Here is an 18,858-nt window from a genome sequence, read left to right as displayed (position 1 = left end):
GAGAGACGATGGTGTAGCTTCTTAAGACTCTATCTGCACTGCCGAGAATGGCTGTGCAGTCCGACTTGGGAGTGACACGGTATCTGTCTCCTCCCGTGTTAAATCGACATCTTGCGATGACGCTGGAGTGTCCTCTCCAGTGAAGCTGAAGCTACAGAGCCTGGGCAGGGTGATATGGAGGGTCTGCTGTTGCCCATGCAGCAGACCCCCCCTCTCTTCGCAGCTGAAGGGTCCAAGGGAAAGACGGAGTCAATACAGCTTGGCTTCAGGTGCGCCGCAGGAGTTGCCGGTGATGACTACAACGTCAAACCGCCTTAGGGACTCCGGCTCCGGATTTTCTGTCGGGGTTTACTCCCTTAGCCTTTCCCCTGAAGAGGTATGCCGCAAGGCAGCGGAGGTTTTTTGGAATCAGAGTTTTCCTTCTCTGATGTGCCCTGACTGGAAGATCGAACCAGCGACACTTAGCTCGCAGGCCGACGCTCAATCCACTGAGCCAAACCAGCCAGGGATACACCCACTTGTAGCAGTTATAAATTGGAAGGGATATCGTAACTGAAGAGGTCCCACCTGAGGACCAAGGGGTTCCAGCCCCACACCAGACCCCAAGCCCAAGGTCCCGGTGCCAGAACAAAAGTCCTCATAACTTTTGGCTCCGAAAATCAGTGGGGATTCTTGCTGAGCGAGACAGAGGGCCGCTGGAGTCCCACGCGTCCTTCATTAAGAAGTAGGCCTAACATTTCTTACTGGAGTTATCAGGGAGTCATTCTGTGGTGAAAATGCTACAAAAAAAAAAAAAAAAAAAGTCATGGAAGAATGGGGATTATGCTTATTTTACGAACTGATATAGAACACAATGAAATCTGTTTTACAGCTACACTGTATTTAATTATCTTCCATTTTTACTTAAAAAAAAATCTGATAGTGAATTCACTTGCATTGGCTTCCCAGGGAGGTCTGTTATCTTCATCCTTTGAAGGTCAGCCAGATTTCTTTCTTGGAAAGATATTGACATGGGTGATAGATAAAAAACATCTGCCCATATCAAAGCCACTATGCAGAATATAGTTATTATCCCAGAAACTTATCGTGCAGATGGAGTTTTCTGCCCTGCATAAAAATTAGTAAGGCTGAGTAAGTGAAGTCGGTATTACCCTCACCATAAAAGGATTATTGGAGTAAGTCATGAGGCATGTGTGTGATTCATTGCCAAAAGATCATTGGCAGAAAAGTGCTATGAGTTCCAGGGAGGGAAAGACTTGGGGTGACTCCCTGGAAGAGGAGGACCCAAAAGGGATCTCTAGGAAATGCTGTTATTGTTTTAGGGAGGAGGGCATACTTGGGAAGATTATGAGCAAACAAAAGGATACACTGCATTCTAGTAGGGTTTCTACTTAAAACAGTCCAGGAACAGGAATTGAAGTAGACAATGCCCTGTTCCAGGCCTGAAAGAATTAGGTCCATGCCTGAGAAGACCCCAAGTGGAATGAGAAGAGACTGGAATCTGAGGGTTATAAATATTTTTACAATAAGCCACCATGATGTGAAAACTCATACACATTCAGTGGTGTCTACACTGTAACCTGAAGGCAGACTGGGGACACTCCCGGGAGGCTATTGGGCATTCAGGGAAAGTCATTTATGATGATGAAAGAAGAGAGAGGGGCTAAGTACCTCCTGAGGCAGCACCAGAAGAAACAAGTTCATATTACAGTCCCAGACTGAGCAGCCTTGGACACCTGTCCCACCTGTGATTCCTCACACCCCCCTCTCAAACCATCTTTTCCCCAGGCTGGGTTGTAATTTCTGATTGAGCATTCCCAGGATTAAAGGAGAAAGCTCCTCAGGAAATACAAAGTCCAAAGATCATGGAAAAGTCTCAGCTAGTAGGAAAACTAAATGGAGTAGAAGACCCTGACATTCTCTCAAATTCCTTGATGTTCAAACTCACAAAACCAAAGCCCAGAAAGGTTCATAAGTCCTGGACTTTCAGACTCTGGTTTCCTGTCCAAGGATCTGCTTCTTCCCAGGGGTGACTTCCAGGCCAGACACCCTTCAGGGAAGACCACATTCACTCATAGGATGAGCCCTTACCTTACATGATCATCAGGAAAATAATCATCTCCACAAAAGCACAAAGTCGCCAACATTTATACCACAGATAGCCACAGTGAGAAGTGGGAAGATCCTCCCATTGCATTTGGATCTTGAACAAAAAGTTCTTTGAGGTACCACTTCCCTGGAAAATTCCTTCTTTAATATGAGTCACAATAAATGTGTGTTATACCACTCCCCACAAAGATGTGCCCTATACCTATGACCAGCCTTGTTTATAGTGAAATAGGTAGAACTTCAGTTCCAGGCCTGAAAGAGTTGGGACCCTGTCTTCAGAGTCACTGAGTGACCCTGGAAAAACAAAACTGCTGAGAACAATTTCTCCTTTATGTAGCTGCCCCAGGGCCAAAATTTCACCATTAGAGATCATAATACCTTTGGATCTGGTATTATGCTAGGCATGGAGTCCCCTTAGAACAGTCCTAGGAGTATCAGCATCCTGAAGCCATCAACAACAGGATGTAAACTCACCAGTGTCTACTCCAGAAGCACAAGCCTCAAGCAACTGGACTGGGGCAAGGGAGACACAGATGGTAAGAGAGACCAGGGAAAGCACGAAGAGTGGGTTCACTTAATGCGAAATTTTGCCAGGGACCCAAAATATGAGGGGGTGGGGAGAGAGGTTCTCCCAAGAGACTTACTTGTCACCAAATGTGGTCTTCACCAGAGGAGATAATAAAAGTTATAGTTGGCTGGCCTCCCTGGTGCCAAAGGGATGAATGCAACTATGGCAATTGCAATCAAATCTACTTTTGAATAAATACAAATTAGATAGTACAGGAGAAGATTAATTAATATAAAACTCTCAGTGATTGACTTGATTCCCCTCTCCCTTCAGGCCACAAGGTATCAATGCATTATTAATGGTGTGATGCCAGATGTTGATATTTTTAAACTACTGTCTAACCTCCCCTTTTGCTCCTCCATCCCACCCCTTAACAATGGCATCCTTGCGACATGCTTTCCTTGAAGAGATTATGATTTTATCCTGAAGTCTTCTTTCTAATAGTTTTTCTGCATTCTAAGGTAAATAATAATGATGTCCCAGAAACACATGAAACTTTAAAAAGCCTGAGACAACATTAATATTGCATATTGAATTTTTCAGGGTAAGCAGTAATGTTCAGGCATATCTTTGTAAAGTAAGCAGAGGTGTTGGTAACAATGGGAGGAGAAAATTTCTAATTATCTTGTAACCTCTACTCTCATTGCATAAAAGTCAAATTGGGATGGGACTAGAAACAAGAAGCAAAACATTTATGGTTTTCTGGCCTCACATTTTTCACCATAAATGGCAAGAAGGAAGAGCAGACAAATATAATCTTAGATATTAGATTAGCATCCAATAAAGTTCTCCCATCGTTGAAGCAGACCAAGGCCCTGTGACCAAATAAAGCACTGTTTGTGAAGATTCACTCTGTAGTAATCCCTTCTTCTTCTCTTTTTTTCTTTCCTTTCTTTTTTTATTTTTAAGTGGTGGCTTCACTGTTGATTTAAATTGCTTGTTTTCAACACAGTTGGCTCTCTGGACTTCCTAAGCACATTAAAAATTGATTAGACGGGGGAAGGATATCATTGTGGGAGAAGGGGTGGGCTGGGTGGGGGGGAGCAATGGGGGAAAAATGGGACAACTGTAATTGAAAAATCAAAAAATAAAATTAAAAAAACATTGATTAGATGTCCTAGCTAATTTAGAGAAAAAATTGTGTCATAACAAGAGAACACAGAGAGGAGCAGTCATTGTTGTGATAGAGAAGGAGATGAAAGACTTCCCACCCCAGACCCCACTCCTGGAAATTGTTCCAACCCAAAATAAACAAGAATTGCCAGTGAAATAGCTTCCATGAGTGAGGTGTCACGAACTAGGAATGTCTACTAGACACTCTCCTTTCTTTCTGTCCCTGACCATCCAAGTGTCTTTTCCCTCAGGGAGACCTCAGCTTTCCAGCCCTTAACCTTCCCTCAGGTCATAGGAGAAGACCATGGGAGAGGAAGGAGCCCACTGTCTGGCTTGGAGGGTATGATCCTGCCTGGACATGCCCAAGAAAGAATCTCTGGGTTTCTTGCCCTTCCAACAGGGCTCCTTGCAAAGGCTGACGTCACTATTTTAACACCGTATGATATGTGTGAACAATATACCCGTGGTAGGCAGTATAAGAGTCTCCAGAGATATCAGGTCCTAATCCTTGGAACCTAAAAATGTTACCTCATTTGGAAAAAGGGATCTTTACAGATATGATTAAGTTAAGGATCTTAACATGGGGAGTTATCTTGAATTATCCAGGTGGTCCTTAAATGCAATTGCAGTTCTTGACAGAGAGAGATGCAGGAAAATTGGACACACAGAAGAGGAGGAAACAAACTAGAGGCAGAGATTAATGTGATGTGGCCACACGTCAGCCTGGAAGAGATAAGGAACAGACCCTTCCTTAGAGCTTAGAGCTTCCGGAGGGAGTGCAGTCCTGCTGACAGCTTGATTTCAGTCCAGTGATGCTGACTTGGGGCTCTGGTCTCTAAAACTGTGAGAGAATCAATTTCTGTTGTCTCAAGCCACCAAATCTGTCACAATTTGTTAAAGCAGCCATAGGAAACTAATGCAAAACCTAAGCATTGGAGAGAATGCAGAAAACTGGAGTGTTTTAAGGATAGAAAATGCTATGGATTAAATTATGTTCTCCTTAAATTCATATGTTGAAGCCTTAACCCCCAATGTGACTGTTTCTGGAGATGGGGCCTTTAAAGAAGTAATTAAGGTTAAATAAGATTAGGTCATAAGAGTAGACCCTAATCCCATAGGATTGGTGGCCTTGCAAAAAGAGAATGAGGAAGATATCTATTCTCTTTCTCACCCCCGCACTCCCTCTCTGCACAGGCACACAGAACAGGCCATGAGTACACAGCAAGAAGGTGCCATTTGCAAGCCCAGGGGAGAGGCCTCAGGAAAACCCAGCCCAGAGCCTTCAGAACTGAGAAAATAAATTTCTATTGTTTAAGCTACCCAGTCTATGGTGTTTTGTTATGGCAGCTCAAGCAGGCTAATACAGAGAGTTAATAAAAAAGACCCCCTTGGAGAGTTAGGTTCTTTAAAGAGATAAGCCCAGGATGACCCCACCTCCCTGAACCTCAGTCTCCGCTGTTAGATGAGGAGTTTACACTGATTCAGGGATGCTCTGGCTGGTGTCAAGGAAGGAGAGAACCTTCCAGCCAGGAGACCAGCAGGAGCAAAGCTTAGCTCTGCAGTAGCATTTCCAGAAAGCATCCCCTGCAAGTGCCCAAGACAAAGCTGCTTCCATGTGCCTTGTGTTCAGATGGGGTAACAGTGTCTAATCAGACACAGGTGTGATACCTTAGCTCGGGAGTGAAGTCAGCTACCTCCAGGCTAACTTGTCACTGTCAGTCACAATTGATTGTTGCTGGTGTAACACAAGTCAAGTACCTACATGGTGGGCAAACTTGGAGGAGATGGGGAGAAATAAGAAATTTAAAACATGTTTAGAGGCTTGTTTCCAGCCCCAGACAGCATTTGATGTGGGCAGGGGCCTGCTTATCCCTGTCATCCAGATAACAACAGAAGGAAAGCAGAGAAGACTGCAGAGGGGCGCTCGGCTGTTGCTCAGCTGTTGCTTGGGAGATATCCTTCAGTAGCTTTTTGCCTCAAAAGCATCTCATCCCACAGCAGTGCCGGGCAAAGCGAAATCAGCCTTCCCAGGATGCAGAGGGCAAATCAAAAAAGTGGCCAGAGGGTCGCTGAGATCCAGGAGTGCTGTGGGGAGCAATGTAAATGTCCTTCCAGAAGCTGACAGGCAGAGACTGCCAGGGTGCAGGAAATGGAGACATTGGAAGGACTCCAATGAAAGGGCTGTTATAGCTGACAAAGACTCACCTACTTGTCCCAGGGGTTCAATGCCTCAAGGCCCTTGTTAGGCATCTGATGTCCAAGGATTGCATTGTGGGAAGTTCCACCCCAGAGTACTCCTCATCTCATTGACCTCTAACTATTCATGGAACCACCCTGAGCACTTCATAGGACCCAGGGTCCTGCAACCTGAATCCCCTAGAGGGGATACTGAATGTCACACCAGGTGAAGACTGACTGCCATGTGGCAGTAGTGGCAACAAGAGGGCAAACCCTTCACTTGTGACAGTGGACAGGAGGCGCACTCAGGACAGGGAGCCTGGGAGGCCCAGGAATCATCTAGTGAGTTGATAAAGATCTGAATAGCCAAAGCCTTCAATGTGACAGGAAGTATAGAGCTGTGGCTTGGCCTCTGACCATTGTAGCTGAAACAGTTTATCAGTGTCATCAACTTTTGGAGAACATGGTCAAAGACTGTGCTCCAGTCTCTCCCACTGAAAACCATAGAGCCCTGCCTTGAACCCCTGACCCTCTCTCAACCTTGCCAGGTTACTTTACGCCTGTCTACAGTTCCTTCTCTGTCTCTGCAGGAGCTTCTCCTTTATTCCTAACCCACTGCTGCCTCCTCTGGGAAGCTGGCGTTAGAATCAGTTGTTGTCCCCTTTTTGGCCCCATTAGTTTGCACAGCGAGTCTCCCATGGTGTTATAACCAGGTCCATCCTCCTGATGAGACAGCACAGTCCTCAGATCTGACTCCCAGCCAGGCACAGAGCTGTTGTCGAAGGAAGATAAGGATGAGAGAATGAACCAAGGATAAAAAGTAGACACTGAAGTTAATACTCACCAAAGAAGTACACTTTTTATTAGTCCACAGCATATTAAATCCACAAGAAGTTAAGACATCTCAGGAGCCTTGACTGCATGCCATGAATTCTGAAAAAGAATTTTTGAGGAAAAGAAAACAAGGAATAATGCATGTCTCTGGTGTATTGAAAAGATCTTGAAGATAATAGAACTGAAACTTTTTAAGTATATATATACATATGTATATGCTTGCAAATGTTTTCATGGATCAGGACTGTTTTTCCATGTTTACGCATTTTTTTTCCTTATAAAGGAATATAGTGCTATAAGAATTTACTATTGTTTGTTACAATAAGATACAGCCATTACAATTTTTAAAATGCCATTGGATTAACAAAGGAAAAGAATGTGATTTGGAGTCTATAAGCACTTGGAGTCCTGAACAAGCCTCAGCATTTTTAATCAGTGTTAGTGCTTTATGAAATTTTTAATCTGCCACTTAAGAGACACTGACATACAAGTTGGTAAAAAAAAAAAAAAAAAAAAAAAAATCCCAAGCCCATCACCTTTACAATACATTATCTAAATGAGCTGAAGTAAACATGTTTCAAATGCCCTACCTTGCTGCTGTGTGAACACACAGTAAGACAGTACATTGGCAGCAACTGATTTCATGTCTTAAATGGTGGCATTGGCCATTCTGAGGATAGCCAAAGAGTATCAGAAATAAAGACATATAAATTATTCATTAAAAAAAAGAGGAACAACATATAAAAATGGACTATCTTGGTTCTTGGTTGGGTGAAAGCAAAAATTGCATCTTAGGCTATCCAAATATTTTTAAATGATATAAAAATGTGATTTTAGTTTACTAGCTTTCTATGGTAAAAGTACAGACACAAAGCCAGGAGTTACACAGAACACTCCATTATCTCATTCAACACTGCAGCTGTCACCAGTCACAGGACACTTGATCCACAAGCAAGTAAAGATTTAAAGAGCCAAGTTCCAACCATAGACAGGAGCACACACAACAGGGCATCTAAAAGAATTTCCACTTGTGCCACCCTGGGCATCTGGGCATTCTCAGCATACTATGACCTGATTGTCCAAATGCTAGATCTGAGAATGACGGTGAGTGATTCTGGACTCTTTTTTTTTTTTTTTTTCTGTATTCAATATTGGGCTCTTTATTTCATGAGTTTCATAGTTCTTAAAGCAAGAAACAAATGCTACGTGAACATGCTGCCTATATATTAAGGATTTATGTTCATCGGTTGTGTGTGTACATGCATAGTTGTGTGTGTGTGTGTATGTGTGTGTGTGAAAGAGACAGAGGAAAACAATCCCTGACAGACTAAGACAGGCAGATGATCAAAGAGACAGAGGGAAAGTGTAGCAAGTATCTGCTTTGAAACCAGTTGAGGAGTCCACAATATTACAAAGCATAAGTTGGTTTTTGAAAAGGACACAACAAAGAAAGAGCAACCTAATGAGCAGAAAACATATAGGGAAGCTCCAACCTGAGAAAAGGTAGGCGAAACTACAAATGAAAGTAAGAGTAACTTATTAGAAAAGAAAATAAGGTGGCCTCAAGGAGAACTGTCCCTAGAGTGTATTTTCCTGGGCAAATATTTTGTTGTAAGGTCCCTGACTATATAAACAATTTGATTTTTTTAATGTTTTACAAAATTCATGTGCCTACATGATGTATAATAATTTATCAATGAAGATTTAGAATAATGGATAGAGAAGAGGTATTTACATATTTGTTCATTGTCCAAAGAGTGTAAGTAAAGACTGTCATAGTGTCCAGGCACCATGGTTTCCTGTGCAGGTGCCAGGACAATCTCTTTGTGTTCTTTGTTGTTAGATGTGCCAATTCCACCGTTCCCACTGGGAGAAAAGGCTAACAGCACTGTAATTAACACAGTACAATGGTTCTTCGGAGCATGTGTGGATCGAAACAACATAGGTGTTTTTGTCTCTGCATTTCCCTAACACCATTTATTTAATGTGTTTATATCAACACTCATGATGCCTCACCCACCCTACCACCGTGAATCCCAGGTTCCTATGATCTCTCCAGGGTTGCTATTGCTACTGGCTTCATGGACGATGATCACAAAGGCAAGCATTACCCAGAGCATGAAGGAAAATGCGTACATTAATTCACTTCCTGATCATGTGAAATGCACTATTTGAAATTTTCTAGAATAAACATAGAACTGCACATATTCTGACCATATCTTCTATAGAACTCCTTCAGGGATTCACTGACTTCCTAGAATGTGATTTCTTTCCTCATTGACAGCACATCTGCCTTCCACAAACCCCACCAGAGGGTGGAGGGTAAACAAAAAAGAGTAGTCCCATATGCAAGAAATGTCCATATCTTACCAACATGGTTTAAACATGGAGCTAAATGTCAGCACAGATTGATACTTAGAGAGCTCATCAGTCATAAGGGTCTGCTGGCATTCACAGAGCAATGCTCGAAAGCTCTCTGTAGAGAGCTCTCTGCAGAGAAGGGCATAGCCATTTCTCGGGGACTACTTAGGGACAGTGTTTGACCATCCTGGTGCCAGTAATGGATGGTGAGTAAGGTAAAGGATGTGTGATACCCCTTCTGCTGTCCTGGGGTGTTATGGACTAGAGGCTGCCATATAATGAAACGTGGAAGGGTGAGAGCTGACAGATGGACTCAACATGTGGCAGCCCAGGAGTTGGCAGTGGGCCATGGGTACCCCAGAGCCGTGAACTTGCATCTCCTCTCTGAGAGTCATCAAAATCAGTGTGTCTGCACTTGTATGATGGCTTAATCTCATGAAATGTCAACAAGGAATGACTGGGCTATCCTGGGGAGCAATTGCTTGTCTGGCTACCCCTCCTGGAAGCAAGGCCAAGGCAGAGGCCCCAGAATGATCTTATACATATGAGTCCTGGAGTTCTTGGGGGCGTATGGCTGAGTCCACTGATGGATGGGGAATAGAGATCAAAGAACACCCTAAACGAGAGAAATGGAAACCAGGGTCCCCAAGCACATTGGTCCTAGGACCCTACCCAGATAAGACTGCCATCGCAGTTGGTCCCAGGTACCTGAGGGGAACTTTGAGAATGTTGAGGAAGGTACTCCAAAATGTGGGAGGCCCTGAGAAGTAGGGCCTGGGACAGACACCCTTGGTCCAAAGGTTGTACTGATGTCAGGAATGACCAGCAACATTAATTAATATCTGGAAGAGTTGGGAGAAATCTGAGAGAGACATGGAGCAGTTAAGCAAGATGTCTCATACACACCTTTAAGTGGTGGAATCTGATCTGAACCTGTACAGTTTGGCTCTTGACCTGTGTTCCCTACTGTGAAAATATCTAAAAAGATTATAGACTTTATAGTCAGACAGACATGGGTTTCACTTACCACCCTGACAATACCAGTATGTAACCTTGGGATCAAGAGGGGATAAGTATATACGTACTTCATAGGATTGTTTTGCATGGATCAGCTAATGGTTTTTATAAAGGACCAGATGATAAATTCTTTAGGCAGTCCATACAGTCTCTGTTGCAACTCGTTAATTCTGGGGCATGAAAGTAGACACAGACAATGCATAAATGAGTGGGTGTTGCTGTGCTCCAATAAAACTCCATACAAAAACAGAGCGTGGGCTGGATCTGGCCCACAGGTGTTAGTTTGCCAACAACTTGTTTTGAGTATTAATTCAGAAATTGCCAATAAAAGTTTTATAATAGTTACTTGTATTTAGTAAGTATTCAATAAGTATTAGTTATTATTATACCAACAAAATGACTACATTTTAAAATTGTTGGTTTAAGGTTCTAGTGTGCCTGCCACTTCTAAAATTTTTCTGGTATCATTATTTTGCAGTTACAATATACATACCTGAGAGGAAATAATGGGTAAATACACGTTTCATTACTTGAATTCTTCCTCATTATCATTTTTCAAAACCTCATTTTAGAGCTACTTTCCATATGAAACTGTCATTGTCTTTGAAATATGTGAGTCAGAAGAAGCCGGCATCCATTAAGTGTAGCTTTACTGTGTGTTTAAAATGAAATTTTCCATTGATTCATAATTCTATTTCAGTAATATTAAAAATAGTGGGAATTTTAGATGCTACAAATCAAATTTTTCTCTGAAACGTACAATTTGAGGATACATGTAATGCATAAATAATCCACTTTATCATTATCTGTTGTGGTTTCCGTAGCCATTTATGGTATTGTATATTTGGAATGTACACTGTCCCTTCCTGTACTTATTTTATGAACAGCATTTCTTATGTTTGAGAAATTAATCCTTCCCCCATTCCATTCATGCGGTTTAAAACAGCTATTGTTAATGTCAACTGGTCTTGGGGGTGAGCACTGGACCCTGGCTGTGAGCTGCAAGGGTTGTTTGCTTCTGCTGGTCTTATTTCCAGCTGTTGAAAGAACGTTTGTCAGATCAAATAGAACCAAGCAGAGAACAGCAGAGGCCAGGGGTGGCGTGACAGAGGCTTATGATGATCAAGTTCTCATCTCAATTATCCCTCAAGTCTCCCAAAATCCTTTTATGGCTTGGTTATGAGAGATAATAAATTCCTTCATGCCTAAGCACATTCAATTGATCTTGGACTATGACATTACTTGATTGATGTGAATCATCCCCACTTGGCTTATCCCAATGGACACTTCACCATCTGCCACTCTCCAGATATGTAGCTTTGACATCATAGAAAGTAACTTCCAAAGACTAAATAAAGCTCATTCAAAGGCACTTTTTTTCATCTGGAAGACCAGATAAAACCGACTAAGTAAAGAAGAGAATGACTTTAAATAACTTGTCATGGTTTTGCATTTATTTTTTATAACTAATACAATTGAGAACATAATGTCTAATTTGAGTGGGTGGGGGAAGGAGGAAAACTTTAAGTTGATAGTACTAGGCTAAGAGAAATTATGATCTATCTTATAGGTCTGTACTCAAGGCTTTGTAGAAAAACATAATTTTAGGAAAACCAGACCTCCCTGGTTCAGTTTTTGCTCTTTGGTGTTTTCCTAGTTCTTCCCTGGTTTCTTGGATTCACCATGCGAGCATTTAGCAAGTAAACATATATGGCTACACATTGGCACAATGGTCCAGTTTCCTGTATTAGACAGCCTGGGCTACCATATCAAAATATGGTAAACTGTGTGGTTTAAACAACAGAAAATTATTTTCTCATAGCTTTGGAGACTGGAGGTTTGAGATCAAGGTACCAGGAGGGCACCTGGCTTGCCTTCGTACTCTGTCCTCACATGGCCTGGAGAGAGAAAGAGAGTAAACTGTCTCGCATCTCTTCTCATAAGGGCACTAATCCTGTCACGAGGGCCCTACCCTCATGACCTCATCTAAAGCTATCTTCCAAAGACCCCACCTCCAAATACCATCACAATGGATAGGGCTTCAACATATGCTTGGTGGAGATACAATTTAGTTCATTGCATTTCCATAGCAGATGGTTGATATTTAGAGATTAACCTATTAGTTATTCTAAAATGTTGAGAAGAATCAGCTATCCAAATACATTTTCATCTGCTGTTCAAGCAGCAGAGTGTGAGGCAATGAGCAAGGCCTCTTGGAGCCAGAGGTCTGAGTTCAACGTTTTGGAAGCTGGGGTACATGCAGTAAGGAAAGAAGACATTGCTGGTATTCTAAAGGAAGGCTAAATAAGACAATTAGGGACTAGAACAAAGGGATCTGTCTGCAGTGAGGAACAGGGTGGTGCTGAGGAAAGGGCCCCCACCCACCCCACCCCCCAAAATGTAGGAGAAAGAAAAAGAAGTTGTTAGTCATGAAATTTCAGCTTCCTGTTCTAAAAACTAGCTCTGGAGACTGGGATCTTGGATCTTTGAAGCTCATTGTGCTCCCGTCCTTTCCTCTGTGACATGAAGAAAGGCAGAAATCTCTGTCACACCTCATAATTAGTGCCTCTGAGGAAGGAGAAAGGGAGCAGAATTAGAGGGTCCTATCTGGCTGAAGCTCATTACCACCACGGCCACACCTGACCCAGAAAATTAGCAAGCTATGGTCAAGGCTAGCTGTAGTCTGCCAAGCTATCGAGCAGATGCTGCCTACCTGGGGTTTTTTGTGAGGAACTATTGTAAATCCCTGCCAGGAAGTGCCTTTAGGAGGCAAAGAAACAGAGACCAGACACCTAACTTTATAAAAACTAACAAGTGTCTAATCTTCCCAGTGGCTTGCTTGTACAGCTGTAGCTTATGACAGCTCCTTTACCCATACGCTGGCCAACCGTAACACTTAAGGAGAGCACTTTCATAAAGGGGCAGAGGGAACCCAACACCACCAGGGAATTTTTCCAAAAGTGATTTGAGAATGCCCTTCCTCTCAATTTTACTTCAGCCAAATACATTCATCTTACTAATATTCTTCTGTCAGAAACTGTGAATTTCAGATGACAAAACTCTATTTTCCAGAATCTTCCACATTGTAACTGCCTATTAATTACCTCCACTTGTCAGCTGCCCCTGCCCCCCTGCACAGGGCTTAAATGTTTAGTCTGCAGTTTGTATAATCATTCTCCTGCTTCATAATTACTCCTCAGACTTACTTAGCTCTGAAGACACCACCACAAAGTCTGTGCTTTTCATTTTCTTATAATAATGCATTATCAGGTCTGTATTCAGCTTGCTCAGGGGTTGAGATGAATCTTTATGCAATATTTGCCCTTTGAGCAGATGTCCAATTTTACACCTACTTCTCAGGCTCTTGGGTCGAAGGCCAGGTGAGTGGGTTCTGGGAGTAGTGAATAGGAGAAGCCATCTATGTTTCCCTTGTGCATGCAGATGGAGTTTCCACACATCCAGAGGCAGGAAGACTTCACTACCCAATTTTCAAAACTGGCCCTTTCTGAGTTGGAATGATAATGAGCTTTAAGAAGTCCTTATACACTTATCCGCCATGCCTAGACTTGTGTCAGACTTGGACCTATGCAGCCACGAAGGGCAGATCTATCCAGTGGGAATGGACTCTTGGTTTCAAGGTATAAGCAGAAAGGAAAAGAAGGTCAAGAGGGTTCGGAGGAAGATGATTACCTTGTTGGAACAAGTCTCTCATGGTACATGGTGACTCTCCTGTCCCCAAGGGAGACAGGAGTCAGTGTAATCCAACACACTAGCTATTGCCGGTGCTAACTGCAATTATGCATCATTCCAAAACTTCATTTCAGTCAGATGGCCTTACTCATCTATTCTCATGCACATGGATCTCTCACCACCTCTTTGATTCTGCTTATGCTTCCTCCTGCCCAGAACGATCCCTTTTAATACTCAATTCTAATCTACCTCCTCTAGAGAGATTTTCCTTTCCTGCCAGCCCCAAAGAATCCCTTACCTCTCGGAGACAAGTCCATACATTCCATTTATAAATCGATCATCTTTGCCTCTCTTCTATTAGTATATTTAAGTGTCATTCACATCTTTTATGGTTACTTAGCATTGTTGATGTATTTTCTTTACAAAGATAAGCTCCTTGAAGGCAAGGATCTTGTCATATTATCCTCAGATCTCTCAGGGTATCAACAACAGTACTCAATAATGTCTTTCTTAGATTTGGTTTATTTGCTAATTCAAACTCAGAGTTTACGGATTCTTTGCCTTCTTACCAAAAGCCAGAGTAAGAATCAGTGGAATAGTGATTCAGCCCCTTTAGCAACAACTCTCAGTTTATTTATTAATTGGTATTGTGATTTTAGGGTTTGCATTTTTCTTAATCCTGCGTCTAACTGCATGTCCTCTACCAGAATGTGCATAGTAGATTGTTTTGTGTTTTTGAGTGTCTGTGTCTGTGTGTGTTGCTAGAATGAGAGCCAAGTTGCTCTCTACTCTCTGTGAAAAGGGAAATTAGTCATGGTTACTGAAAACTGGAGAACACATTCAAAGTAAATATCTGCACATGAGATTGCTTTCACTCAAAATCTGAATACCCACATGAGACTGAATTTGCAAATATTTACTGTAACTTATTGCCCTGGCTGGTTTAGCTCAGTGGATTGAGCGTCGGCCTGCGAGCTAAGTGTCGCTGGTTCGATCTTCCAGTCAGGGTACATCAGAGAAGGAAAACTCTGACTCCAAGAAACCTCCGCTGCCTTGCGGCATACCTCTTCAGGGGAAAGGCTAAGGGAGTAAACCCCGACAGAAAATCCGGAGCCGGAGTCCCTAAGGCGGTTTGACGTTGTAGTCAACACCGGCAACTCCTGCGGCGCACCTGAACCCAAGCTGTATCGACTCCGTCTTTCCCTTGGACCCTTCAGCTGCGAAGAGAGGGGGGGTCTGCTGCATGGGCAACAGCAGACCCTCCATATTACCCTGCCCAGGCTCTGTAGCTTCAGCGTCATCGCAAGATGTCGATTCAACACGGGAGGAGACAGATACCATGTCACTCCCGAGTCGGACTGCACAGCCATTCTTGGCGGTGCAGATAGACTCTGAAGAAGCTACACCATCGTCTCTCGAGACGGACGGCTGCCGACGACTGTAACTTATGGTTAAAAAAATATTGGCTTCCTAGGCTCTATTGCTGCCAAAATATCTCTTTCCTGCATGCCTACCCAGTGTTCTGACCTGGGGCTGGCAAGATACACAGTCTTAAGTTAACTTCAAGGCATCAGTAAAGCTTTAAGTGCACTTATATGTAGTGTGCAGGAATAAAAAGGGGTAAAAAAAAGAAAAAGGAGAAAGAGAGAAAGAATATAAGAAACTTGAAAAAATTTAAAAGCATAACTAATGACAAAACTACTATTTTCAAAGATATCTGAAATCCACCATATGAGTTGTATAAAACACCAACCTAACAAATGCAAAGGTTTTATAAAGAATTTGGGTAAGGATGACTGATGTCTAAAGCAGACAGGTTCACAGCTTACCCACCGTCCCCACCACAGGTCAGGGCCACATACCCACACTCTCACCGGGAAGATCATGACAGAATTGAAAATCTCATAGAGACCACACCACCCAGAGGCCTGTTGCTCACTGTCCCTCTGTTCTGTGGTTCCTGAGCCCACGTGAATCATGTTGAATCAGCTTGGATTTAGAACTCGCTCCTTCCATCTCTGCCTAGTGCCTCTATTTCTATCTTCCAACCTGACCTGAATCCTTACAAGAACAGTTGGATATAAAAAAGGACCAGCTACGTAATTTGCAGGGTCAGAGGAAAGGGAAAATGTAGGACCCCTTGTTCAGAAACTATGAACAACTTCAAGACAGCAACTACAGAGCATTAAACCAAGTGCAGGCTCTCCTGAGTGTGGGGGCCTGTGGGACTGCACAGGCTGCACACCCATGAAGCTGGCCCTGATACAGAAAGTGACAGGAACTGCAGCCGTATACATGAAATGCATGCCATTTGTGGTCAATTATTGTACAGCATAATAGTAATTGTGCACTTCATAATTATGGAAGTGAAAATGTAATCATGATATAAACACTGCTTTGTAATAACACAATGCAAGGTATTGTTTATACTAGGTGCAGGATTTACTTTGCTGAATAGCATATTGATTACAGAACCAAACCCTGTTCTTAGGCAGACAGTCTTCAGAGGGGCCCTGTGGTAATTCTTCCACTCACAAATTTTAATTTGCAGAGGAAATGGATGAAGGGACTCAAAAAGGCTTTGCCTTAAACAACATCAACCAAGACTAGCAATAGTAGATTTAGAAGCTGAAACTAAGTCTCTTTCCTCCCATTTCATTTAAGACAAATCAGTTAATTGAAATTACGCTGTGGGTCACATTAAGAGAGGTGATTCCTAGACTTTTGCACTTTGCAAACTAGTAAAATTTCCAAGAAACATAGGAGATAGACATAAAATTGATACATTTTAATTTTGCCATGTAAGGATAGCAAAAAGAAACCATAAAATCATAAAAGAAAGAACATTTATAACAAAAAGATGTACAGAACATGGTTTCAAAATAAAGGCAGTTCTTTAATGAATTTAGCATTAGAAAGAATTCACACCAATGCTGTTTTTCCTCATCTGTCCAGAGACAGTGAAAACTTTTCCTCTGTTGTTAGCATGGCCAGTGGATTGACATTTATGGACTATGGGTCTAAGGGTCAGTGGCTACAGGAATCTATAAAGAGGACAGAAGTGTCATTTTGCTCTAACATTGATTCCTTAAGATTCATGGCAGTTCTTTGCTCTGGAGAAACAATCATTTTTTGATATTGTCACCTAGATGTCAGATTCCCCCTTCTTCTGCTCCCCATTCCCCTCTGCTCCATTCCTTAGAGATCTGGTTAAACTTGGCCCAAACCCTATACCTCCTCTCAGGACCCTCAGAAGAGTTCTATTCATCTTCTCTAGGAGTACCTATGACTTCCTTCTCTCTTGACTTCCCGGCTGCAGTATTCACACAGAATGTGTCTGGATCAAGTCTATCCATTACTTCCATTGAAAAACAAACGAACAACAAAAACATCTATTCAGTTTAAGCTCTTCAAGATTCACACAGCTTCATTAAGACTGGTTGGGCATGTGGTCTTCAACTATCATCCCTAATCTTCTTCTTCATTCTTTATTTTTCTGGGACATTAGATAAACCCACTTTCTCTTGCCAAACAGTTCTGCCCCCAAGCAGATCCCTTGAATACATAGCAGTTTTCAGTGTCTATCACAACAGGGCTTCCAAACCAATAGGATCCCCTCCTAAAGGAATTCTGGTGGATTTAATGTGTTCCCCATTCATTTGCTGTCATTAACTAATTCCACACACTTACTTCCCTGGTTACTTTAGCTTTCAATGATTTCCTTCTCTTCTGAATTTATGCACTGCTCAGGGACTGTAGTTACCGTAACATCTAATCCATTGTCCCTTATCCTTTCCTGGTATTCCATGTCTTTGTCTTGGTCCTAAATCATGTTGTGATGTGTCTGCCAGCCAGGACAGTAATTGTTACATGTCTAAGCATTCATTCAGCAACTAAGCCTTTGGGTGTTTCCTATTTACCAGACACACATGCTTAATACAAATAGCAGCAGCTGCTCTTGAGAAACATAGCATAGGAAGGGGCAGAAGTGGATATATAAACAGATGGATTACAATACACTGTGGGAAGTGCTATAATAGAGGTGTGAACAGTGTATGGGAGCCCCAAAGAGAAAAAATTAACTCCATTCAGGAGAGCTGGTTAAGGCCTCTCTAGGAGGCATGAGTTCCTAGGTGAAGGGTATTCCAAACAGGAAGACTAAAATACTTAAAGGCACAGAGATAGGAAAAAGCATGCTATATATGAAAAAAAAACTAAAAATTTTAATACAACTAGGTCATGGAACCTCTAGAATGGATGGGAAAGAAGTAAGGACAGGTTGTTAGGAGAGGCTATTAAAAAAGCCTTCTAAATTTCTCATAGCTCCTGGCTGTGCTGGATATATCCTCTGTGCTTAAAAAATAACAATAGTGTACTTTTGTAGAGCACTTTACCATCTTCAAAAAAACTTTTGCATTCACAACAAACTAGTAGATAAATGATATTGCCCCCCAATTTGCAGATGATAAAACTAAGGCATGGGGAGTTTTAGTGATGTGTTTCAAGTAACTCAGCTAGGACTTCTGGTCAAGATGGCAGCAGAGGTAAACATGGCTCATCTCCTTGCACAACCACATCAAAATTACAACTAAATTATAGAACAACCATCACTCATAACTGTCAGAAATCAAATTGAATGGAAGTCTGACAACTATGGAATTAAAGAGACCACATCCATCCAGACTGGTAGTAGGGGCAGAGATGTGGAATGGGCTGGTCCCAATCCACGTGTGGTGAATAAAAATTTGGGAGGGAAAGCTCAGGAGTGAGGAATCTTAGCCTCACACCAGGCCCTCTAGCCCAGGGTACCAGTGCTATAAAGGTAAGTCCCCATAATTTCTGGCTGCAAATACCAGCAGGGATTGAGTCAGTGGAAGAAACTTCTGGAGTCCCAAGCAGGAGCTAGGGGACAGCTTTCTCCCAGACAGAGAGGCAGGCAGAGCTACAGAACCAGCCAGTGGGTGCCATATTTGAGACTCCATCAACCT

Source organism: Furipterus horrens, unplaced genomic scaffold (assembly GCF_987537825.1).
Source record: "Furipterus horrens unplaced genomic scaffold, mFurHor1.1.pri manual_scaffold_6, whole genome shotgun sequence".
NCBI classification, from domain to species: Eukaryota; Metazoa; Chordata; class Mammalia; order Chiroptera; family Furipteridae; genus Furipterus; species Furipterus horrens.
This window is presented reverse-complemented; position numbering follows the sequence as displayed.